Source organism: Lytechinus variegatus, chromosome 15 (genome assembly GCF_018143015.1).
Source record: "Lytechinus variegatus isolate NC3 chromosome 15, Lvar_3.0, whole genome shotgun sequence".
Classification (NCBI taxonomy): Eukaryota; Metazoa; Echinodermata; class Echinoidea; order Temnopleuroida; family Toxopneustidae; genus Lytechinus; species Lytechinus variegatus.
Genome location: NC_054754.1, coordinates 23847426 through 23856686, shown reverse-complemented (window position 1 = coordinate 23856686; position 9261 = coordinate 23847426). Strand labels below are relative to the sequence as shown.

General features: G+C 35.2%; 1 long non-coding RNA gene across 1 annotated transcript; it reads right to left on the bottom strand.

Annotated features, from left to right (window-relative positions):
- Positions 1-1187: 1187 nt before the first annotated feature.
- On the bottom strand, positions 1188-2801 carry LOC121428748. Its single transcript, XR_005971831.1, has 3 exons — positions 2647-2801; positions 2361-2456; positions 1188-1325 (listed from the first exon to the last, which is right to left on the bottom strand). It is a non-coding gene; the product is annotated as an uncharacterized LOC121428748 (long non-coding RNA).
- Positions 2802-9261: the final 6460 nt, after the last annotated feature.

Sequence of the window (9261 nt, the reverse complement as noted above, 5' to 3'; positions counted from 1 at the left end):
CAGATTTCCTATATGAATTACGCCTAATTTAGCGCGTATCGGGCGCGTGACGTGTGAAAAATGTCCAATCAGCTGATGCGCGCTTTTGTCACAGTGCGCCAAATTGACGCCTGTTGCCGTGGTTATCTCCGCTATTTTATTCATGAGTCCACTCTTCAAACAGTGGATTCATGAATAAAATAGCGTAGATAACCATGGATACACACACACACACCCTCACACACATCCCCACACACACACACATTTATATATATATATATATATATATATATATATATATATATATATATATATATATATATATATATATATATATATATATATATATATAAATGTGTAAAGTTATACATGTACAACAGCTTTTGGCAACTCTTTTTTACTTAAATATTGTAAGAAATGGATGAAGAGAACAATGGTATATATATATATATATATATATATATATATATATATATATATACATATATATATATATATGTATATATGTGTATATATATATATATATATATATATATATATATATTATATATATGTATATATATATGTATGTGTATATTGATATATTGTTCTCTTCATCCATTTCTTTCACACAATATTTAAATAAAAGAGTTGCCAAAGCTGTAGTACATGTATAACTTCACACATTTGTATACTTTCTCCCATCATGCCCATACGTGCACTGTATCAAAGCAATAGCTTTGATCCAGCTGAGGCATGGCGGCTTGTCATTGTTCAATACCCACCTTCACCCGACAAAGGAAATTATAATTGGTATGGTGTCGAAAATCTGTCTATCTGACGGTCAATCGGATCGGGGCCGTAGCCACTAACCCGTCTCTGTGATCTAGTGGTGTTAAGGCACCGGCGTTCAAAGCTAGGGCCCGGGTTCGATTCCCGGCAGAAACATTTTTCGGCATCACCAATTTTTCCAAAGGGTAGATAGCTCTGGGGAACATTGATTTAAGCTACGCCTGCCATTGTTCTCTTCATCCATTTCTTTCACACAATATTTAAATAAAAGAGTTGCCAAAGCTGTAGTACATGCATAACTTCACACATTTATATATATATATATATATATATATATATATATATATATATATATATATATATATATATATATATATATATATATATATATATATATATATTGATAAATAGATACTTACGTATTGAAATTACTCGTAGGTTGTTTGTATTCCTGTTAGCAGATAATACTAAACCTATTGTCGTAGCTTTGAAAGTCATCGCTATTCGTTTTCTTGACCAGTCTAAACGCCTCAGACTATGTCCGGGCAGAGGATTTGTCTTAATCTCACACTGATCTGCGGGGAGTAAATAAGGACTAGCGTAATTTCAACAATTTTGACATTTTCATCAATGGGTAATGTCATGTGTTTTTTTTCGATCAAGATAACTGTTAGTACAAATCCCTCGATTGAAGAGGTGTTGTAGCTCAGTGTCCCGACTTTGAACCAGAAGGTCCGGGCTTCGAATCCCACCGCAGCGCTTGCGTCCTTTTGCAAGGCGTTTATATACATTTTCCACTCTCCACCCATGTGTGGTAAATTATTATTATCATACTTAATTTTTTGCTGAAATTCTTTCTACGCTTTTGAAATAAAAACCATACAAATATTGTAATTTATTATGTTCATTATTATCATTATTATTGTTATTGTTATCAATATCATTATCATTATTATTATTTTTAATATTAATATTATTATCATTATCAATGTCATTCTCGTTGTCATTTGAAACATATTACCCATAACCTTAGTCTGCTCATTGGGGTATTCTTTCATACTGGAGCTGTTTGGCCCAGTGGATTAGTCTCCAGGCTTTTAAACAGAGGGTTGTGGGTTCATATCCCAGCCATGGCGTAATTTTTTTTCAGCAAGAAATTGATGCACATTATGCTGCACTCAATCCTGGTGAGGTTAAAGGACTTAGTTCCTTGAAATGCTTGGAATATTCAATTCCTTTGGAACCGCACAGAAACAAGAAATGTTCATTATTATAATTATTATTACTACTACTACTTCTACTGCTGCTGCTGCTGCTGCGGCTACTACTACTACTACTAATACTGCTACTACTACTACTACTACTATTTTTTTTTATTAATTTGTTATTATTTTAATCATTTATATACTTATTTTTTGGCTGGAATTCCTTCCCTCTTTTCTACAGTTTTTATATAAGCTCTATACAAAATTTGGGATTCATTATTACTACTACTACTATTATTATCATTGCAATCATCATTATTATTATTGTTACTGTTATTGTAATTATTATTTTCATTATCATTATCATAATTTTTATATTATTACTATCATTATCATTAAACTTACATTCACATAACGGTGAACTGAATCCGTAACGGCAGTGACATCTTAAGAAGCGTCCCATTTGATCAGTGATGCTGTATCCTCCATTCTGACACGGTTCTGCGATATAAGTAGTGTGTTTTCATTCAAATTGGCATATATTATATCTATAACCACCCTTCTCAGAATGGTGTATTAAGGGTTAGGAATGTTGTCAGATATGAGCAGTTGATGACTTGAGGTGGTGCTATATACATTGTTAATGCTGGTTTGTATGGGTTGTATATCGTAGATGTCATAACATACTTACCAGCTGAAAGGCACGTTATGGCTCTATCAAACTCCACCCCGTCAGGACAGGTTCTTACATTGCTTGCCAACAAAAAACGGTTTGAGTTGGAGTCTCTAGTCAATACTGTGGAGTGTGGAATGCGTCCTTTTCCGCAAACGCCACCCAATGAAGTTCCTCCGTTACGTCTTGCCCCTAATTGAAGAGAATTATTTTAACGTAGGAGAGCAAAAGATCGTGAAAGCAATATCCTATGCAAATGGAATTTTGTTTCGACTTCTTTAACGCGTGAATATCATGTCCCATTTACATTTCGTCAACGTATTTTATCATAGGTTGTCAAAGAGTGTTCGTAATCTAATTGTTCCATCTCCTAAGGGTGGCGTCCGAAGACTGTGTGGTTCACGATCATGGTATGGCTTGTGCGCTTTTTAGGGCGGAGTCATACAATTTTCTTTTTCAATCGTAAGATCCTAGCCCTCTGGATGGGCAGCGCAAGGGCACCATGCAATGTACAGACATTCTACGATAAACGTAAGGACATCGTCTAATGTCTGTACGATCTCCGTACGACCTCTGCGATATACATGTAGTCTCTGGCCCTCTACTATGTCAATAAGGTCAATTCGTACGATTATAGTAAATTAGGTAAGCATACACGAATCATAGCTCGTAGCCTCATACGATATTTCCTGAAAATCGTATGCCAATCCATCTTATGTTGGTCGCTGCAAACGCAAGCTAAAGGTACAAGTGCCCCAAAGTTCATTATGATTATGGTTACACTTCGTAATTCCGAAGCTTCGTAATTCCGAAGGTTCTTTATTCCGAAGGTTCGTAATTCCGAAACACGTAAATTGCCTATACCTCGATGTTCGTTAATCCGAAAACGAAAAAGGGTTCGTTAATCCGAACATTTGTGGCGTTATTCCGACGGTTCGTTATTCCGAAGGTTCGATAATCCGAAAACGAAATAAGGTTCGTTGTTCCGAAGGTTCGTTAATCCGAAAACGAAATAAGGTTCCTTGTTCCGAAGGTTCGTTAATCCGAAAACGAAATAAGGTTCGTTGTTCCGAAGGTTCGTTAATCCGAAAACGAAATAAGGTTCGTTAATCCGAAAACGAAATAAGGTTCGTTAATCCGAAAACGAAATAAGGTTCGTTAATCCGAAAACAAAATAAGGTCGGTTAATCCGAAAACAAAATAAGGTTCGTTAATCCGAAAAATGAAAACCGGGAAAGCAGAGGCAGAGGCAAAGGGGGGCCGTTCAATTGTCATGATTGTTATGAGGATGGGAAGGCAAGGGCGGCCGAACGAATTTTCGTTTGGGGGGTAAAGCCAAAGTTTGAAACTCATACGTCAAAATGGACACTTTGGTGATATTTTCCCCTTAAGATTATCATCTGCTTGAAGTCATTGTGTGTTTGATAGTGATTAAGTAGAGAAAAACCTTTTTTGAAGTGATTTCTTATTATGGCAAAACGTATGTTTAGGCTTTATTTTTCGGGAGAGAGTGTAATGAGCGAGCGGCTTGGTAAAACAAATTCAAAGGTGAAGTTGTAAAACGTTTTTTGGGGTCAATTATTCTTAAAATGGCATAATTGCGAGGTGATGCGAGCGTGAATCACAAGCTAAAACTTTAGGGTATTTCAATAAAAAATGAAAATAAGTTTTTAAAAATCCGAGCAGATTTCTGTTGTCATTAAAAAGATGTGCATCTAACTAAAAAATTAACACGAGCGCAAAACGCAGCTTAAACATACTGACCAGAAAATGAACCTGTTAAAGAAAGCATTTAGTGACCTCTTTAGGATGTATATTTCACCAATCGAATGAGATTGCGAAGCGCAAACTGAAAATTTGCAATATTCCAGCCTGAAAACTTAACTTGTATACTTTAAAAAGAGTATTCTTTTTCGAAAAAACACGAAAAACGGCATATCTATTTTTGAAAAGGAACTTTCCCATTTTGGAAAATATTCATTTCCCTGTTTTTTATTTCATTTTTGGGGTGCAAGTGCCCCCTGCCTCCCTCCCGGCGGATCCAAATGGGGGGGGGGGCAATATTTTTTTTCAGCCACATTTTCCTCGATCGGCAGCTTAAAGTTGATTTTTGTTTCTTTGAAACAGTCAATAATTAGCTTTATACTTGTAAAATAAAGTAAATATGTAATAACATGATAAACCCTTTTTAAATAATGCGAGCGCGAGCTATATATTTTTTTTTATGTGATGGGCAATATGTTTGTGATCTTCAAAACGAGATGCCTATGTAACTAAATTTAGATAATAACTGCGAGCAAGATCGCAAACAGAAATTTTTAATATATAAGCTCTGACTTGATCTAAAGGGGACATTTGAAGAACTTTTTGCATTTAGCCATGAAGACGATGCGTGTTTCAACCAGTGGCGGCGGAATATATTTTCCTTGAACCATAGCCTTGTTCTAGGGGGGGGGGGGGGGGGGGGGGCAAAGCAAATAAAGGGGCCAATAGGGGCAATTGGGTGCAAACGTATATTTTCACCATGAGATTATCATCTGTGTAAAGAGGTTGTGTGTTTTGTAGTAATTGAATTGAGCAAAAAAATTTAAGTGATCACTGATTGATAAATTATATGTTTACGTTTCATTTCTGCGAGCGTAGCGAACAAGCTGTTTGGGGGGAAAGAAATCAAATCTGAAGATGTAAAATTCGCCTTTTTGGTCAATTACTGTTAAAAGGGCATCCTTGTGAGATGTTGCGAGCGAATCACGTGCTCAAACTTTTGGAAATTTCATGTAGGCCTATAATAATAATGATATATATATTATTTACCCAGTGAAGCCACTTCAGTTCTGAAAACTGTTCTCCCAGCTATTATTTTTTTTACAAGAATGCTTAGAATGTCCAGTTTTCAGGTTGGAAAATCGGAAAATTTTGGCTCACGTTTCTCGCTCGCATCAAGTATTGTTTATTGAGGAACTCATTCTATTCCTGGTTACAAAAAATATAAAATGTCCAGTTTTCAAGTGGAATATCACAAATTTTAAGCTTGCGGTTTGCGCTCTCGTTATTTAGTTCGTGAGATATCAGCTCGCCCTTTATTTAATTCTTTAGAAAGATACACATCTTTCTCACGATTAAAAAAACTGCTCAGAATGTTTAAGTTCACGTCTTGTTACATGAAATGTCTACTAGTTTGAGCTTGCGATTCGCGCTTTCAACATCTCACAAGGATCATTATTATAGTATTATTTTTATTTTTATTACCAGCAGAAGCTGTTATTGAAAATGACATCCCCTCCAATACAAATCCTATAATCTAGAGGTTACTCGCACGCGACCAACCCACTTGATCCCTGCATCTTTAAACCATTTGCTTATATAGGCAGCAATTGCTCAGATAAAATCGAAATTAGCCTATGCTTGATCAGGGCGCCTATTCTTAATGAAATACATGCTTTTGGCCACAACACATGCATGTATCATTGATCGTCATTGCATAATATCGTGTAATCTTGTAATGACAACACCGTTTTTGTTACCAAAATGAATAATTTTTCATTTTCGGAAATACGAACCTTATTTAATTTTCGGATTAACGAACCTTATTTCGTTTTCGGATTGACGAACCTTATTTCGTTTTCGGATTAACGAACCTTATTTCGTTTTCGGATTAACGAACCTTATTTCGTTTTCGGATTGACGAACCTTCGGAATTACGAACCTTATTTCGTTTTCGGATTAACGAACCTTCGGAATTACGAACCTTATTTCGTTTTCGGATTGACGAACCTTCGGAATTACGAACCTTATTTCGTTTTCGGATTGACGAACCTTCGGAATTACGAACCTTCGGAAATACGAACCTTCGGAATAACCGAACCTTCGGAATTACGAAGCTTCGGAATTACGAATGTATGCGATGATTATGGCCTGGGTGGAGGAACCCCGAGATTGTGCTGAATTAATTTGGCGATTATAATCATGTCTGTGTATAAATTTCTGTTTTGAAAATATTTAAGAGCATAATACATTAAAGATGATATTCTGAGGAATGTCATTCTTTCAGTGGAATTCACTTTCGGAGTAGAATTTGAATTCGTGATTGTGATGAGCGTTCGTGATTCTAGTTTGGTTTCACACGTGTTTTAAATCGTCATTAGCCCCCATTAGTCTCACTTTTTACTGGAATCATGATTGAAATTACGATTATTTTACCCTGTGGAAGGGCAGTAAATCAAATTTCTGTGACCAAACTTCACTGAATACCAATGTTCTAAAAAAAAAAGTAGTACAAGAAAAGTGGTTAACTTTCCTTGCATATTGAAAAGGCAAATTGTGCAGTGTGTGTATATGTAAAAAGCAATTTACTCAGACAACATTGCTTCTACTAAGGGCGTTTTCATGCGTGAATCTTGAATCATCATTGTAATGATGGTTGCTATATTTGTAATCGTGACTGTGATTAGCGTTTGTGATTCTAATCATGTTCTAGTTTGGTTTCACACGTGCTGAATATTCGTAATTAGCCTTATTTTTCACTGGAATCATCGTTCAAATTCCGATCTTTTTTTACCGTTTGAAAGGGCGGTAAGTGTATTTTGTCTTTGTGAGTTTGATTTAAATTTACCCAATATGTTGGAAGCAAGTAAAACGAAAGAGAAAAATGTGACAGGATTTTTTTAAAATTTTCATTGTTTATTTTCTATTTTTGATGTTACCTGCTCTGAGCATGCAGTTGAAGGAGTGGAAGAGCAGGGGTGAAGTGGTTCTGACTCTCACCTTGTGATCATCGAATCCCAGTGTTGCCTACCTATAGCACCCTTTGGCAAGGCGTCAGTCCACACTTCCCCACGCTCTACCCTGGTGCCTGAAAGGTAACCGGTAGGTGGCTTGTCCAGTACTCTGTGCGCCCCAATGGCGACTCGCTGGAATACTCCCCAGGGAGTGGAGGAGTGCATACATTGTGCGCAGGCATGACTTATCGAATCCCATGACCGGCGTAATAATAAAGCTGTAAGCGCTTTAAAAAGTACAATGTGTCTTAAGCACATCATGAATAACCAGATTATTAAGCCAAGTGTATATTTTTTGCACATTATCTATCCCCCCCAAAAAAAAAAAAATAATAATAAAAAAATAGGTGTGCAGTGCATGGTTTGCTGTTCAAGAAAAACAAAGCTAAATAAGAGGTATAATAAGGAGAAATGATTTTTAATATTACTGATTTAATATTTTTTCTCAAGAAAGACGTTAAAGTTGACTTTCCTTTTTGTAAACCCAGAATAAAAAAATAAAGTTTTTTTTTTAATTATATGAATTTATTTGGAAGAAAATATTTGATGCCAGTGTTCACAATTATGCATATTCTATTCCAAATTACAATTGATTTGATTTGGATTTATTTTTCCCGCTCTGACTCGTTTTCATTTACAATTCATAATAATACACATAGGCAAAGAATTGTTGAAATAATTCGTAACAATACATACATGATAAACAAAGAACAATTGACAAAGTGAATGTGTCTAGGAAAATGATAAAGTAATCATTAACCAAGCACAATAAGTTGAAAAAAACAAGTTTCTGCGAAAAAAAAGCGATGGAACCTACATTAAAAGCAGGATTGCATTTTTTATGTCCCTAAAAATACGAATGGTTAAAAAAAATAATAAAGGTAAATATCTACCTTACAACCAAAAGACGGTTAATTCCCCGTTTCAACCAATCAGGTAAAAATAATATTTTGTATTTCATGTTAGTTCTTATTGAAATAAATGATAAAAAAAAGATTTTTTAAAGGATATATATGATCAAAAACATAAAATCGAGAAGCATAAAAGGAAACAGGGGCAGATCATATCAAGATAATGTTGTCAAGAAGGAAGCTCCCAGACGGAAAAAAATAGGAGCAAAATAGAAATCGGACTGAGTGAGGACGAAGAGTTGAGGACCCCCCTTTTTTTAATCTTGAAATTAGCAGAGTTCATGGGAAAGAGTGAGGTTATACTCTTTCGTGTTTTCACTCTTTTCTGAGTTCTTTCGATCACACAATCGCACTGACGGATCCAGGGGGGGGGGCATAGCCTGCCCCCCTTTTTTTGCTTGTCAGATTTTTTCTCTGGAAAATGTGCACCCTTTCTAAAAATCCTGGATCCGCACCTGCACAATCGTACAATTGCAAAACTACTTGAGAGAATACAAAATATTTCTAAACATAATTTTTCATGGTCTGACAAACCTGTGAAGTATTTAGGTCATTATTGGTATGGATATTTATTTTCTTTATTTAAGTTTTTTTTTATTTCTCGACTCATTCCATACATAAGTATGACAGGCACAGATACATTGTAATTGAAAAAAATAGCATACATTTCAAACAAATTCAAATGAATAGTTCATTTTGTATACAAAATGTTTTGTTTTTTTTCAATGCAAGTCCATCATATTACGTTTAAAAACAATTATTCTCTCGGTTGTTTCGATTTTTTCCTAACCAAAAATAAATGAGCAAAAGTGGGTTTGATATTTTTGTATTTACATGAATAAATGAAACATTTTGCAAACAACACAGTAATATTGGTAACATGAAAGTTATTGAGGGTTATAACTCCAAAACAAATTTCAATGTCACTGAATTGTGTACTAGTA